Genomic DNA, 14,771 nt, shown 5'->3' with positions numbered 1-14,771 from the left:
TAATGTAACTTCAATTGACGGAAAATTGAATATAGTAGTTTTGAATATAATATTGGGGATGTACTTTGTAGCTTTTAATAATTCAAGGCTAATTTTTTTAAAAAAATTATTTATGAACCTAATTTTCACTGAAGTAATAATCAAACTAAAATTCATCTATTTTAGAGCCATAAAATTCTTCTTTTAACAAAAATGTTGAATATGTGACTTATTTCTATTGGACCTTTCAATATTGTTAGCTAGCAGCCCATTTGTTTCGCTTTTTCGGTTACCCATTTGAATGCCACGTGAGTGGCTTTAGGGTTAAAGGCAGCAGTTACACTTTATAAAGGCATCATGCCTTTTTGGGTTTTCGGGAGAATAGAGAGTAGCCGACAGAAAAGAAAAGGAAGGCTTTTGGGAGTAAAGTACCTTCCGCTCCTCGTGAGGCTCGCTGGAGATAAATGCATTCACAAATGCAGTTGGCACTCAATCGAGAATCCCCTTATTCCATTTGCTGTCCAGAATAATTGTTTCCCTTGATGAGGCAAGAAGAAAATCGGATTGAATTATAAAGGGAACGTTTGTCACCATCTCGGTGGGAAGGAATGCAGACTCTAGGAGATGTGTTTGTTCCTCTGCAAAGGCGCTCTCCAATTGGAAATGCAAGCGTGATCTCCCATTCATCTACATCATTTCTCCCATCCACTATGCACTCCGGCTTGACAGGAAACTTCTGCTTCCACATATAGTAGCCGCATTCTTTATCAAACTTGTAGCCATTTCTTTCGCAGAAAGGTGGACTGTGTAGGATTCAGCATCCATGTTCTTCCTGGTGACACAATTAGTCTCGCTTGATAGTGCTATCGCACTTACAGTGTTGTGCCCCCGCGGCTGTTGCATCCCGGGAAGTTATGACAAACTCAAGTGATGGATCAAACTATTCTGGGTACTCATTATCTTCTGCATTCTGCAAAATAACTAGTACACTATTTACCATTGATTCATATATTCAAATACAATATCGTAAGACTATCTCCAACCGGATTGGCTATAGATTAAATGATAACCCTTTTTGATACAAAATTCATCTTGGGTCAAAAGTTCTTTGGGATCCATTGGGCCAAAATTCAACCATATGGCCAACCAACCAGTCCTTTCAACCCAGCTGAATTTTTTTAGGACAAATTGAAAAAAGAGTTAAAAATTCTAATTTTTTTTTTTATAAATACTTAAGACATTTGTACACCATTTCTCATATTTTTTTTCTTCATTTTTTCATACTATCTTACCTTATTTTATTTCAATTATTCACATTATATTCACCTTAAACACTTTTTTTATATATACCCCTCTCTTATCTCATCCAATAATATTTCCTTTACTTTTTTCAATAATGTTCAAATGGTCACATCTTCAAGTGGCACTCAAAATATATTCGGAGGTTTATTTATTTAGCGACAAGTGACACTGAAAATATGTTCGAAAACTTTATTTTAATATATTAGTTTAATTCAATTAATTAATAAAATAAAAAAAACAAACTTAAAATAATAAATTATTGAGAGGGCTAAAAAGTAGCCCATTTGATTGGAGATGATATATAAATAATTAAGGGTTAACTCAGTTTACTATCTTGAAGTTTCGTATTTTTCAACATTTGGTACATGAAGTTTTTTTTCATTCTAGAGTCATACCTCATGTCTTAGTTTTGAGACAGTCTCATACATCCGTTAAGTTGGTTGTTAAATAAGCTATTAACCAGTGACGTGGCGCCCAAGTTGATAATGATTAGGCGCTACATGTCAATATGAGCCCATGTGATATTAAAAAAATTAAAAAATTAAAAATTAAAAACTAAAATTAAAAAAAATAAAATTAATAAATAAAAATTAAAGAAAAAATAAATTAAAAAATGCCATAGCGATGTGTGCTTCTCCTTGTATAAGAAAGCTTCTACAAATACATAAAAAAAAATATTAAATTAAAACATTAAATATTTTTTAATATTTAATGTTTAAGGTTAAAAGGTGAGTAGTAAATACCCATTAGAAAATTGTGTCGGAGTTTGAATTTGATATTTATTCTCAGTCACAGTTTGGGTCTGGGTTAAGGAAGCATCAACAATGGCTGGTTTTTTCTCCATACGCAGAGGCGGCAGCAATGACCAATATAACAGGAACAACCCACAACCGCTGATCACCTCACCACCATCACATTGCTCCGGAGACGTTGTTCTGCTACAAGAATGAGGACGTGGCAAATCAGTAGTACCAAGGACTTCGAGTTATGGAAGCAACAAAAGCAACTTCTCCATGATAAACTATGTCAGCAGTCCAATCCACATTAGCAATCCAGTCAGCCAAACCTGATAACAGCAACACCCTTTCCCGCGTATAACACTCAAACCTGCAAGTAGAGTTTGGATAAGCATCAACCTCTTCTCTATCAAGTCTGTTGCACAGTTTCTGATCATGATAATTGTCAAATATATTTATCCTGTAAATGTTTTGATATAGGAGATAAATCTCCTTGTAACTGAATACCTTGTAAATCCCTATAAATGGAATACATCGGCATCACTCATAGTTAACTGAGTTGAGCCTACGAACTGCACTGTGTTTAAGCATTCTTGTTTTTCAAGTTGATATCTTTTATGGCATCACTGAGCCTAGTCTAACGACAACTTCAAAACACCCTATTTTTTTTCCCAATGGCCTCTGAAACTGCACCTCCTTCCCCCATCTCTTCCTCATTCTTTCCTAATGTCTCTAATTTCCTCACTATCAAGTTGGACCGTACCAACTATCCCCTATGGCAAGACCAAATGTTACCTCTTCTTTGTAGCCGGAACTTGGTTCCTTTTGTCGATGGAACCAGTGTTTGCCCTTCTGCCTTCCTCAAAGATACAGACGGCAACCTTGTTAACCATATCATACATAGGTCAAGAATATAGAATACAGGAAGACAGAAAAGTTAAGAGAGAAGAGAAAGGATGAGAGAAGACTTTAGAGAGAGAGAAAGAAATCTACTTTTTCTTTATTACTTTTGCTTTCTTACAATCTTCTTACACAAGCTTAGTTATATACTATCTTGATCTTATTATATCTGAAATATCCTAACCATATTCTCCAATCTAGCCACTGTATTCCTGACAGATGGCACAATCTCAATGATTCAGTTATATACTCTTACAAACCTTACTACTGAAGTTAATACGGCCTACGAGGCCTGGATCCAACAAGACGCCATAGTGATGTCTTGGTTAAATAGTTCTGTCCATCCTACTGTTCTTGCCACTCTCATTGGTAAGACAAACTCCCACTCTATCTGGACCTCTCTTCAGGAACGCTATACTTCCCCGTCTACCGGCCGTCTCCTTCAACTCCGAAGTGAGTTAATGAACACTCATCGTGGTGACTTGTCCATCGCTGATTTTTTGGATCGTGTCAATTGCATCGCAAACACTCTCTCCCTCTCCGGATCTCCTATCTCGGATGAGGTTTGGTGGCAATAGTTCTCAATAATGTTGGCCCGGCTTATGAGAGCACTGTGGCATCTGCACAGGCTCGAGAGGAAGCCATTTCCTATGCTACATTAGAGGCTCTTCTTCTCAGTGCCGAGCGACGCCAAAAGGTATTAACCTATGAATATCTGATACCCTAAGAATATAGAACAGAGATATGCGAACCAAAGAGAAAGAGGAAGAGAAGAAGAGAGTTCTGTATGTCAAAGAGTAAAAGAGAGTACAATTCGATCCTTACAAATGAAATCTATACCAGCTATTTATACTAGCTAATATCCCATTACACAATGACTCAATTACCCTTTTTAACAACTTCATTCCAACTAACTCAATCCAATTGACTAACCAATGACACACTGCCATATGGCATGGTTTTCATGAATCAACATGACTCTATGGTTATTAAAAGGGTAACCACATTCTTCTTCCTGAAGCTGCACCCACTGCTCTTGCTGCTCAGCGTGGCAGACGGTCAAGTAATGGTTTCCGGGGTTGTAGATCTTCCTATCCTGGTGGCCGTGGATCTTCTTCTGGTGGTCGTAATTTCCACATTGGGACTTACCATAAACCTGGAGGATCAAGTTCTGCTCATCCCTCAGGTCCTTCACACCGGTCCAACAATGATGGAGTCCTTGGTGCTGCACTTTCCAATGGTGGTTTTGGAGGTAATGGTTTTTATTCTTCTGGGAGAGTTGAATGCCAAATTTGTCATCGTCATGGTCACGCTGCCATTGACTGTTTTAACCGTCTAAACATGGCTTATGAGGGACATGTTCTTGGTTCTCGTCTTCAAGCTTTTGCTGCAGCTGCTTCATCCTCAGGCACTGCTAGTGCCTCTGCTGTTCAGAACTGGCTCTTTGACTCTGGCGCCAACGCCCACATCACTAATGACTTAGCTTAAGTCCCTACTACTCGTGGCTATTATGGAACTGATCATGTGAACGGAGTAGTTGGTGGCACAGGTTTGCATATTTCAAAAGTTGGCCATTCCTATATTCGAATACCTCATCAAACCTTTAAATTATCAAACACCCTATATTGCCCTAATGCTACAACTGATGTCATATCCATCAATTGTTTTACCACAGATAACAAGTGTTCTCTACTTTGTCTCCTACCTCTTATCATGTTCAGGACATGCAAACAGAGTAGGAATGGCTTCTATCCTTTTGCAGTCTTTCCATCTCAAACAATAATGGCGTTTTTGCATGCATCGGTGCTCGTGTGTCGGATAGTATTTAGCATTCTCGTTTAGGATATCCATCAAGTCCCATTTTTAAATTTCTTGTAGCTAGGAATAAATTGCCCATTTCTGGTAAAGTCACCAGTGAAGTGTGTCACTTATGTCCACGAGGCAAGAGTCATAAATTACCATTATCATTGTCTACTTCTTTGTCGTCATTTCCGTTAAAATTGATACACTTCGATGTATGGACGTCCCCGTCTTATTCTATTAATGGATTCAAATATTATGTTATTTTAATTGATGATTTCTCTCGTTATTCATGGATTTACCCTTTAAAATTAAAATCTGAAGTCTTTGCAACTTTTGTTACTTTTTAAAAAATTAGTGGAAAACATGTTCATTACCACAATAAAATCATTTCAAACGGATGGAGGTGGAGAATATATCAATAATACTTTTAAACATTTTTTGGCAACTTATGGCATACATCATTGTTTCACTTGCCCACATCATCTGAAACAAAACGGCTTAGTTGAAAGAAAACACCGTCATTTGGTCGAAAGTGAACTTACTCTTCTTGCCCATGCATCTTTGCCTGCATCTCTTTGGGTTGAAGCCTTTCATACGGCTAACTACCTTATCAGTCGGTTGCCAACAAAAGTTTTACAAAATGATTCTCCATATCACAAATTATATTCCAAATCTCCACAATATGATTTTCTTAAAGTATTTGGTTGTGCATGTTTTCCATACTTACGTCCATATAACAATAACAAGTTGCAATTTCATTCCAAAAAGTGCATATTCCTCAGGTATTCATTGAATCAACAAGGCTATCATTGTTTAGATCCATCTACAGGTCACATGTTTTTATCTCGCCATGTTGTTTTTGATGAAAAGTCTTTTCCATACAATGACTTCATCCGTACTGTCCCGTCTTCTTCCTCAAATGCATCCCTTACCACGTTAGAAATAGGGCCCCATTATCCTATCAACCCCCTCACTCCTATTATAACCCCTTCTTTACAACCTACTCCCACTATACTACCTACTAACCCCACCGCTTCGCCTCCTACTGCCGCTATCTTATCCTGCCACGCCAGTCCTCAGACTTACCTTCTTCCCACCCTTTCATTTATTCCTATAAACACCACATTAGACCCATCCCCGTTAGGTCCCACACCCGCCAACTCTTTCCCCAGTTCGAATATAGGGCAATCTTCAACAAGTCAGCAACCCCCACTAACTACTTCCTCTCACTCTATGGTCACACGTGCGAAGGATGGGATTCGACAACCCAATCCTAAGTATGCTTTACTTGCTATTAATGTTGATAACTTGGTTGAACGTACTTGTTTCAGTCAAGCAAATAAATATCCCGAGTGGCAGCAAGCAACGGCAGAGGAGTTTAATGCACTCCAACACACATGTACCTGGACACTTATTCCCTGTCAGCCAGATTTCAATGTTCTTCCAAACAAATGGGTGTATCGCATCAAGCGTAAGTCTGATGGTTCCATTGAACAGTTTAAAGCACGTCTTGTTTCCAATGGTTTTCATCAACAAGAACATCTCGATTATGGGGAAACTTTTAGTCCCATTGTGACTCATGCAACAATCCACCTCATACTGTCCATTGCTCTTCATTTCAATTGGCCTATTCGTCAACTTGATGTCCAAAATGCATTTCTCCATGGCACACTGGTTGAAGAAGTGTTTATGAGACAACCACCAGGCTTTGTAGATCCTCAATACCCTACACATGTTTGTAAGCTTCGTCGTTCTTTACATGGCCTTAAACAAGCACCTCGGGCATGGTTTCGGTGTTTTTCTCATCACTTAGAGGACTTAGGCTTCATTGCTTCCGCTGCTGACTGCTCCCTGTTTACATTTTTCAATGGGGTCACTATCATTTATCTTTTGATTTATGTTGATGACATTTTAGTCACAGGGAATGATGCTGCTCAAATTTCACGTTTCATTGCTCAACTTGGAAGCCTATTCTATATGAAGGATCTTGGGCCACTTAATTTTTTTCCTTGGCATGGAAGTCACACGTACACATATTGCCATGTATTTTTCTCAATCCAAATACATTATGGATCTCCTCTGTCGCGCCAAGATGACAGAATGCAAGCCAACTTCAACTCCTGCTCCTGCCGGTCGACGTCTCAGTCTCCATGAAGGGCTTTCGCGGTAAATCAAGTTTGCCAATATATGCATTCACCGACAACTACTCATTGGGCTGCTGTCAAATGTATCCTTTGATACTTAAAAGCAACACATGATTATGGCCTTGTCTACACTGCTAGTCCCCTCATCCTTACTGCGTATGTCGACGCTAATTACGTTGGCGACCCAGATGATTGACGATCCACCGGAGGCTACTGTATCTTCATTGGCAGCAATCTCATTTCGTGGAGTTCTAAGAAACAAATAGGGGTCTCTCGCTCTAGCATAGAAACGGAATACCATCAACTTACTTACACTTCCGCCACTCTCTCTTAGTTCAGAAACATTTTTCGTGATCTTCATCTTCATCTTTCTCCTCCACGTCTTTGGTGTGATAATATCAACGTTATCGCTGTTGCCTCAAATCCAGTTTATCAAGCTAGGATGCGCCATGTCGAAGTTGATTACCATTATGTGCGTGAAAAAGTTACTTGAAAAGAAATAGTTGTTGGTTATGTTGCCTCCTGTAAGAATAGTGAAGTAAGAAAAACCAACCTCCAAGTGAAAGATAAATCTATGGCAGAAATGAATGACACTTGTCAAGATCCTATATAGTTTGTTATAAGGTAGTTAGACAGCAGTTAGTCCTTAGCTTAGTAAGAAGGTGTTGTAACTACATATAACAGTTTCTGAAAACTGTAAAGTGAGTGTGGAAAAAATAACAAGTCTTTTCTTCTCTCTAAATCTGTTTTCTCTCCTGACTCTCTCTCTCTCATTTCTTCTTCTTCCTTCTGCATTCTTTCTTCTTTCTTCGTCTTTAAGTTTTCTGCAATTCTTACATGGTATCATCGCCGAAGGTGAATCCAAAGCTTCCGCATACTATATGATACATATATTTCTTTCTCTCAATCCTCTGATTTGTAAATTTTTTCTGAGATTTCTGGGATCATCAAAGTCCTGATACTCAAGATCCTCGTCTCTTACACAGTTGCCTACCAACTGTTCGATAAAAGTTCGAAGTCACGTACTCTCTGGTTGTTTCACCAATGGTTACCGCAGCGCAATTGCATATTGTGCAATCACCCATTACAAGTCTCATTTCTACAGTGTCGTCTTCTGTTACAGTCAAATTGGATGATTCAAACTATCTTGTATGGAGTTTTCAGATCAATCTTCTGCTCGACAGTCATGGAATTCTTGGTTTTGTTGATGGGTCCAAGCAATGTCCACCAAGGTTTCTTGATGAAGCGAATATTGAAGGGGTTGAAACTGATGCCTATCAGGTTTGGAAAATGCATGATCGGGCTCTTATGCAGCTTCTCATAGCTACATTGTCATCTACTGCGATCTCTTGTGTGCTTGGCAATACAACTTCTCATGCAATGTGGACAAATCTCAAAGAATGATTTTCTACAGTTACAAAGACTATCATTTTTCAGATGAAGACAGAGCTTCAGAACATACAGAAAGGGTCCGATTCAGTATCTGTCTATCTGCAAAGGATCAAAGATGCCAGAGATCATCTTGCTGCAGCTGGTGTTCGATTTGATGATGATGACATAATCATCCTTGTTCTAAAAGGGTTGTCTGCTGATTATAATACATTTCGGTGTGTTATTAGAGGCAGAGAGAATGGGATTTCTCTGAAAGAATTTTGATCACAGCTTCTTGCTGAAGAAGCTATAATTGGACAGTCTTGTGAATCTTCCTTGTCTTTTGGAACTGCAATGGTTGCAAGCACTCAATCTGAAAAAGGCAAAGCTCTTAGTCCTGATCACAGTTCATCTCAGTCTCAGGGATTTGACATTGGGTCTTCAAGCCAAGGCTACAGTTTTAATGGCGGATTTACTTCTAATGGATTTCACTTTGGACAAGGGTCATCTTCTTCACATGGCTCTGAAAATATTAATGGCAATTATGGCAATACAATGTCTTCTGGGGGATACAAGGGGACACATTACAGAGGTAAAGGGAGAGGCAGATTTCAGTATAACAATGGTCCCAGATTTCATTCTCTACCATACAATTCTAGTCCTGGAATTCTTGGTGCCCCAAAAGCTTTTCAACACACCTGTCCTGATCATCCAAATGCGATCCCCACTTGTCAAATCTGTAACAAAAAAGGTCATGTGGCTGCAGATTGCTTTCAAAGGCATAATACATCAACTGCTGGTCATGGAACAACTATTCAATGTCAAATTTGTTGGAAGTTTGGACACTCTGCAACTCAATGTTATCACAGAAACAACTTTGCCTATCAAGGGAGACCACCCTCAGTTAATCTCACTGCGATGCAAGCTAGTCATAATCCTTGTTCATCATCTGACCAGTTCTGGGTTGTGGATACTGGTGCCACATCTCATATGACTTCAGAGCTTACGAATCTTGACATGGCTACTCATTACCAAGGCACAAATACAATAACCACTGCCAGTGGTGCAGGTTTGACAATTTCTAATATTGGTACATCTACACTGCAAGCTCCTAGCCATATCTTTACACTGAACAATGTGTTGCATGTTCCTAAACTTTCACAACACTTATTATCCATATATCAACTCTGCAAGGATAACAAGTGGAGATTCATATGTGATGATATTTCCTTTTGGGTTCAGGACAAAATCACAGGGAAAATTCTTCTCAAGGGGCTGTGTAAAGCTGGCTATTACCTCATCCCGTTTAAGTCTCCACAACAGAAATCACCTGCATCATCCACATTACATGCATGTTATCTAGACAAACCAGTTACTACAAGCTTATGGCATCAACAATTAGGGCATCCCTCTAATAAAGTCACTTCTGCAATGCTTCAACACAATAATCCTTCTGCATTCACAGATACCTGTCACATCATTTGTACTCCTTGTTTGGAAGGCAAATTTACAAAGTTGTCTTTTTCTTTTCCTGCCACTAAGTCTGTAACTCCATTAGAGGTTATTCATAGTGATGTTGTGGGGACCTGCCCCTGTGCTGTCATTTGAAGGGTATAGGTACTATGTTAGTTTTGTGGATGAATGTACTCGATACACATGGATTTTTCCATTAAGCAATAAAGCAGAAGTTTTTCCAATCTTTGTTAAGTTTCATGCCTACTTACATACCCAGTTTTCTGCTCATATTAAAATCTTCCAAAGTGATGGTGGTGGTGAATTCATCAGTAATCAATTTCACCATTTTCTCACAACCAAAGGCATTTTGCATCAAAAATCTTGTCCATACACTCCAGAGCAAAATGGATTGGCAGAAAGGAAGCACGAACATATTCTGGAAACTGCCATCACATTATTGCAGACAGCTGCACTTCCTTCCAAATTTTGGTTCTTTGCTTGTTCCACAGCCATTTATTTGATAAATAGAATGCCTTGTATTTCTTTACAAATGCAATCTCCTTACCAGTTATTATTTGGTCAATCTCCACCTTTTACACATCTCAAAGTGTTTGGGTGTGCTTGTTACCCTCTCTTAAAACCTTATAACAGCTCCAAACTCCAACCCAAAACCACAACCTGTACTTTTTTGGGATATCCAGCCAACTACAAAGGTTTTATCTGTCTAGATGAGCTCACAAATAAAATCTATATTTCTAGACATGTTCTCTTTGATGAAACACAGTTCCCATACTCCACCACATCATCTGCTATATCTCCGATGCCTTCATCCACATCCAAGTCATTACTTCATTCATCTGCACCATTCATACCATCAGTTTCATTGCATAATCATGTCACATTACCATCATCTCATCTCCATTCATCTTCATCTCAAGCCTCAGAGTTCTTGAGTCCAATTTCATCTAATGCCACAGATTCCTTGCCTGCATCTACAACCTCAGAGTGTTTTCATCCACAATCATGTACCGCTTCAGAGTCTATTCAACCATCTTCACTGCATAATTCCATGTCACTATTACCATCTTCACCTTTAGCTTCTAGCCCTCATGCTGCTACACAGTTCCCTATCCCTGATGATCCTGATTTCCAACAAGACCAACTAATTGTTGATCTTCCCATCCATATGAATCTGCATCCAATGCAAACTCGTTCCAAAAGTGGTATTGTCAAGAAAAAGGCTTATTCTACATCCATGGCTCTCCCCTCACCATTTCTAGAACCCAAAACATTCAAAGCAGCTGCAAAAATGAAAGAGTGGCAGTCTGCTATGCAAGAGGAAATTGCTGCTTTACACTCTCAACAAACATGGTTTCTTGTTCCTCTTCCACCCCATAAAAATCTTGTTGGCTGTAAGTGGGTGTACAGAATCAAAAGGAATGCAGATGGTTTCATCTCCCGATACAAAGCCAGGCCTGTTGCAAAGGGGTACAATCAGGAGGAAGGTATTGATTATGGTGAAACGTTCAGTCCAGTGGTTAAACCTACAACCATTCGATTAATCCTAGCATTGGCAGCACAGTTTCATTGGCCTCTTCGACAACTGGATGTTAAAAACGCATTCTTACATGGTTTACTCAATGAAGAGGTGTATATGGAACAACCTCAAGGCTTTCAGAGTTCTAGTCATCCCTCCACTTATGTCTGCAAGCTTCAAAAATCTCTGTATGGTCTAAAACAGGCCCCTCGAGCCTGGAATGAGCGGTTCACAAGTTTTTTGCCTGGATTGGGGTTTCAACAGTCTCCAGCCAATCCTTCTTTGTTTGTTAAACATACATCAGAGGGCACAGTTGTTCTCTTGCTTTATGTGGATGATGTGATTCTCACAGGGAGTGATTCCCAGTTGGTTTCAGATGTTATTACAGCTCTCACTATGGAATTTGATATGAAGGATTTGGGAGTTCTCAACTATTTCTTAGGGCTTCAGATTCAATACACTTCCGATGGCCTCTTTGTCTCTCAGTCCAAATACACCAAGGAGTTGATTGACAAGGTTAACCTTCAAGATTGTAAACCTTGTGCTACTCTTTGTCTTCCCTATCACAGACTGATCAAAGATGATGGGAAACCTTATCACAGTCCTGACCAGTATCGTAGTATAGTTGGTGCACTGCAATACCTCACGTTTACTCGACCTGATATCGCGTTTTCAGTTAATCAAGCTTGCCAGTTTATGCACAATCCTATGGAATCCCATGTCATTGCAGTAAAACGAATCATTCGATATCTCAAAGGCACTTCGGAGTATGGTATTCGATTTCAATCAGGACCACTCTATATGCATTCCTATAGTGATGCAGATTGGGCTGGAGATGTAACATCCCGTCCCGGGATTTACGTAAGAAAATAGGTATTTTTGTATTTTCACTAAGTTTGGGGGATACTTTCCATTTTAAAATTGTTTTTGAGCCTTAATTGGTGAGCCCAAGGGGCCCACCCCCTGTTTTGTTCCCGGTTCCCTATCCCTTTCCCTTTTCCTTTTTTTCTGAAAAGTCTCTCTTCTCTCTTCTCTCTTCTCTCTTTCTTCCTCTGTGATTTCTCCATCCCCCCTCTCGGTCCGACAAGAACACACACACACACACACCCAAGCCCACACCTATAGCTCTTTTCGAACCCCATGGTTGTGTTTTGGACGTCAAACCACGAAGAAACCACCTCAGAGACATTTCCCAGTTTTCCGGCGAGCACCGTCCCTTTCGAGGCGATTTCCGGCCACACCACGGCGAGTTGGCCGGCGTGAGAGGTATCAATCTCTTCGTCTCGCTGATTACTACAACTTTCCTTTTTGTTTCATCTAATTTCATTGAGTATTGAAGAAGTTATGCTCATTTGAATCTTACCCAGTTTCCGGCGGACACCCGTGGCTTCCAAGCTGTTTTCCGGCCAACTCCGGCCACAATGACGGGAACCAAGGGTATATTTCGATTCCTTACCTTCGGGGCTTCAATTTGGTATATTGAATGACATGTTTTGGTTGAGTTTTGAGCTCCAACGGAGCTTGGGAATTCTCCGGCCGAAATCCGGCCTTCTCCCTCTTTGGACTCCGGCGAACACCCAAGGCCTTTGGGCCTTTCCTGCCAAGCCCAAAACCTGGGCAGCCCAACCCAACACCCTTTGTAATTAGGCCTTTGGGCCGTTTGTTTTAGGGCCTCTGGCCCGTTAACCCTAAACCCATTAGACCCAAACCCTTAGGCCCAACCCGGATCCAACCCAAGTCCAAACCCAATACCCAAACCCAATTCAGCTAAAACCTAAACCCATTTACCCTAAACCAAACCCAAAACCCTAAAGCCCAAACCCGTGACCGGTTGACCGTTGACTTTGACCTCGGGGGTTGACTTTTTGGGTTTTCGTGCGGGACCCCTCCTAGGCTAATTTCGACGTCCTGAACCCGTTTCCGATGTCTGTTTTCCCAAATTCAATCGTTTGAGTAGAGTTTGACTAAATGTACCCTTTATGTGCTTAGGGGCGATTACCTATGGCATTTCCTTCTTCGCTAGACGGCGTGGCTTTTCGATGGCGAAGTACTGTGAGTGGACCCCTTCTAAAAATGCATGTTTTAATGGTAGAATTGCATACACAGAAAAGCATGACTTTACGATTATGTTTTATGAAACGTTTTGAGATAATATGCTTACTGAGGCTAGTTTGAATTATTACTATTTTTCCTATAACCCATGTTCTTATAGAATATCTGATGGATGACGATATGATATTTAGAACATGTTTAGAACACTTCTTTATAGTATAGATGATGGATGACTTTATACTATGAAGTTGATTTTCAATATATGTATGTTCACTGGTTTTGTATTTACCTAGTGGTCCTTTCCGCTACGGGACGTAGGGATAGATCCGGTCCGTCCCGGGCGACGGTTTGGTGTTGGCATAGGGCCTGGAGTGTGTTTTCCTCTGACTGTCTGCTCAGAGACGGGGAGCCGGCACGGGGCCTGAAGTGTATTTTCCTCTGACTGTGTGCTCAGAGACGGAGAGCCGGCATGGGGCCTGAAGAGTTATATCGGACATTCACTAGTGTTTATTATTTATGCGAATTATGATTTGAGATATTGTACGACATGCTAGGTTTCGGAAAACCTATGTTTATCATCATATATATGTGTTTTCATAAAACCTGGGGGTTAGTATGTTGATAACTGTTTTATTATATATATATCAACTTGGTCCACTCATGTTTGTTTTGCGCCCCCTTCAGGACTTAGAATCGAGGCATACAATCCCGACGTCCAGGCACATTCGCATCGGCATCTTCGAGTCCTCTTGGTGTAGGACCCACTCCTTGGTTTCATTCAATTTTATATTATTTTCTTTTAGTGTTCTAGATTAGTGGTGTGCTCTGAACACGGTCCTTATTTGCATATTCATTATTCTTTTATATTTATAAACCTTATTTATCCCTTGTTTTCAGCATTTGCACTCAATAAATGGCTTTCGTCACCCTCGGGTGTCGGCCAGCACGTGCCTATCCTGGTATTCGGGGAATATCGGGGTCGGGGCGTGTCAGGAGACCCCAACGATCGAAGGTCTACATATGGTTTCATTGTGTTTCTTGGTTCCAATCCAATTTCTTGGGCTTCAAAGAAGCAACATACTGTTTCTCGATCTTCCACAGAGGCTGAATATCGAGCTCTTGCCATCACTGAAGCTGAGCTTGCCTGGATACGCCAATTGTTCTGTGATCTTCACATTTCTCTGCCCTTGCCTCCCATGATCCATTGTGACAATGTTTCTGCCATCGCTCTATCCACCAATCCAGTGTTTCATGCTAAGTCCAAACACATTGAAATCGATTACCACTTTGTGCGAGAACAAGTCACACGAAGCGATCTCCAGATTCAACATGTTTCTTCATTTGATCAGTCCGCTGACATTCTGACTAAGGGTCTGTCTGTGCCCTTATTTCAGTTGCATTGTGGCAATCTCATGCTCAGCTCCTACACGCATGAGCTTGAGGGGGGATGTAAGAATAGTGAAGTAAGAAAAACCAACCTCCAAGTGAAAG

The sequence above is a fragment of a genome, unplaced genomic scaffold (assembly GCF_019419815.1).
Source record: "Pyrus x bretschneideri cultivar Hongxiangsu unplaced genomic scaffold, Pyrus_bretschneideri_v1 Contig3, whole genome shotgun sequence".
NCBI lineage: Eukaryota > Viridiplantae > Streptophyta > Magnoliopsida > Rosales > Rosaceae > Pyrus > Pyrus x bretschneideri.
This window is presented reverse-complemented; position numbering follows the sequence as displayed.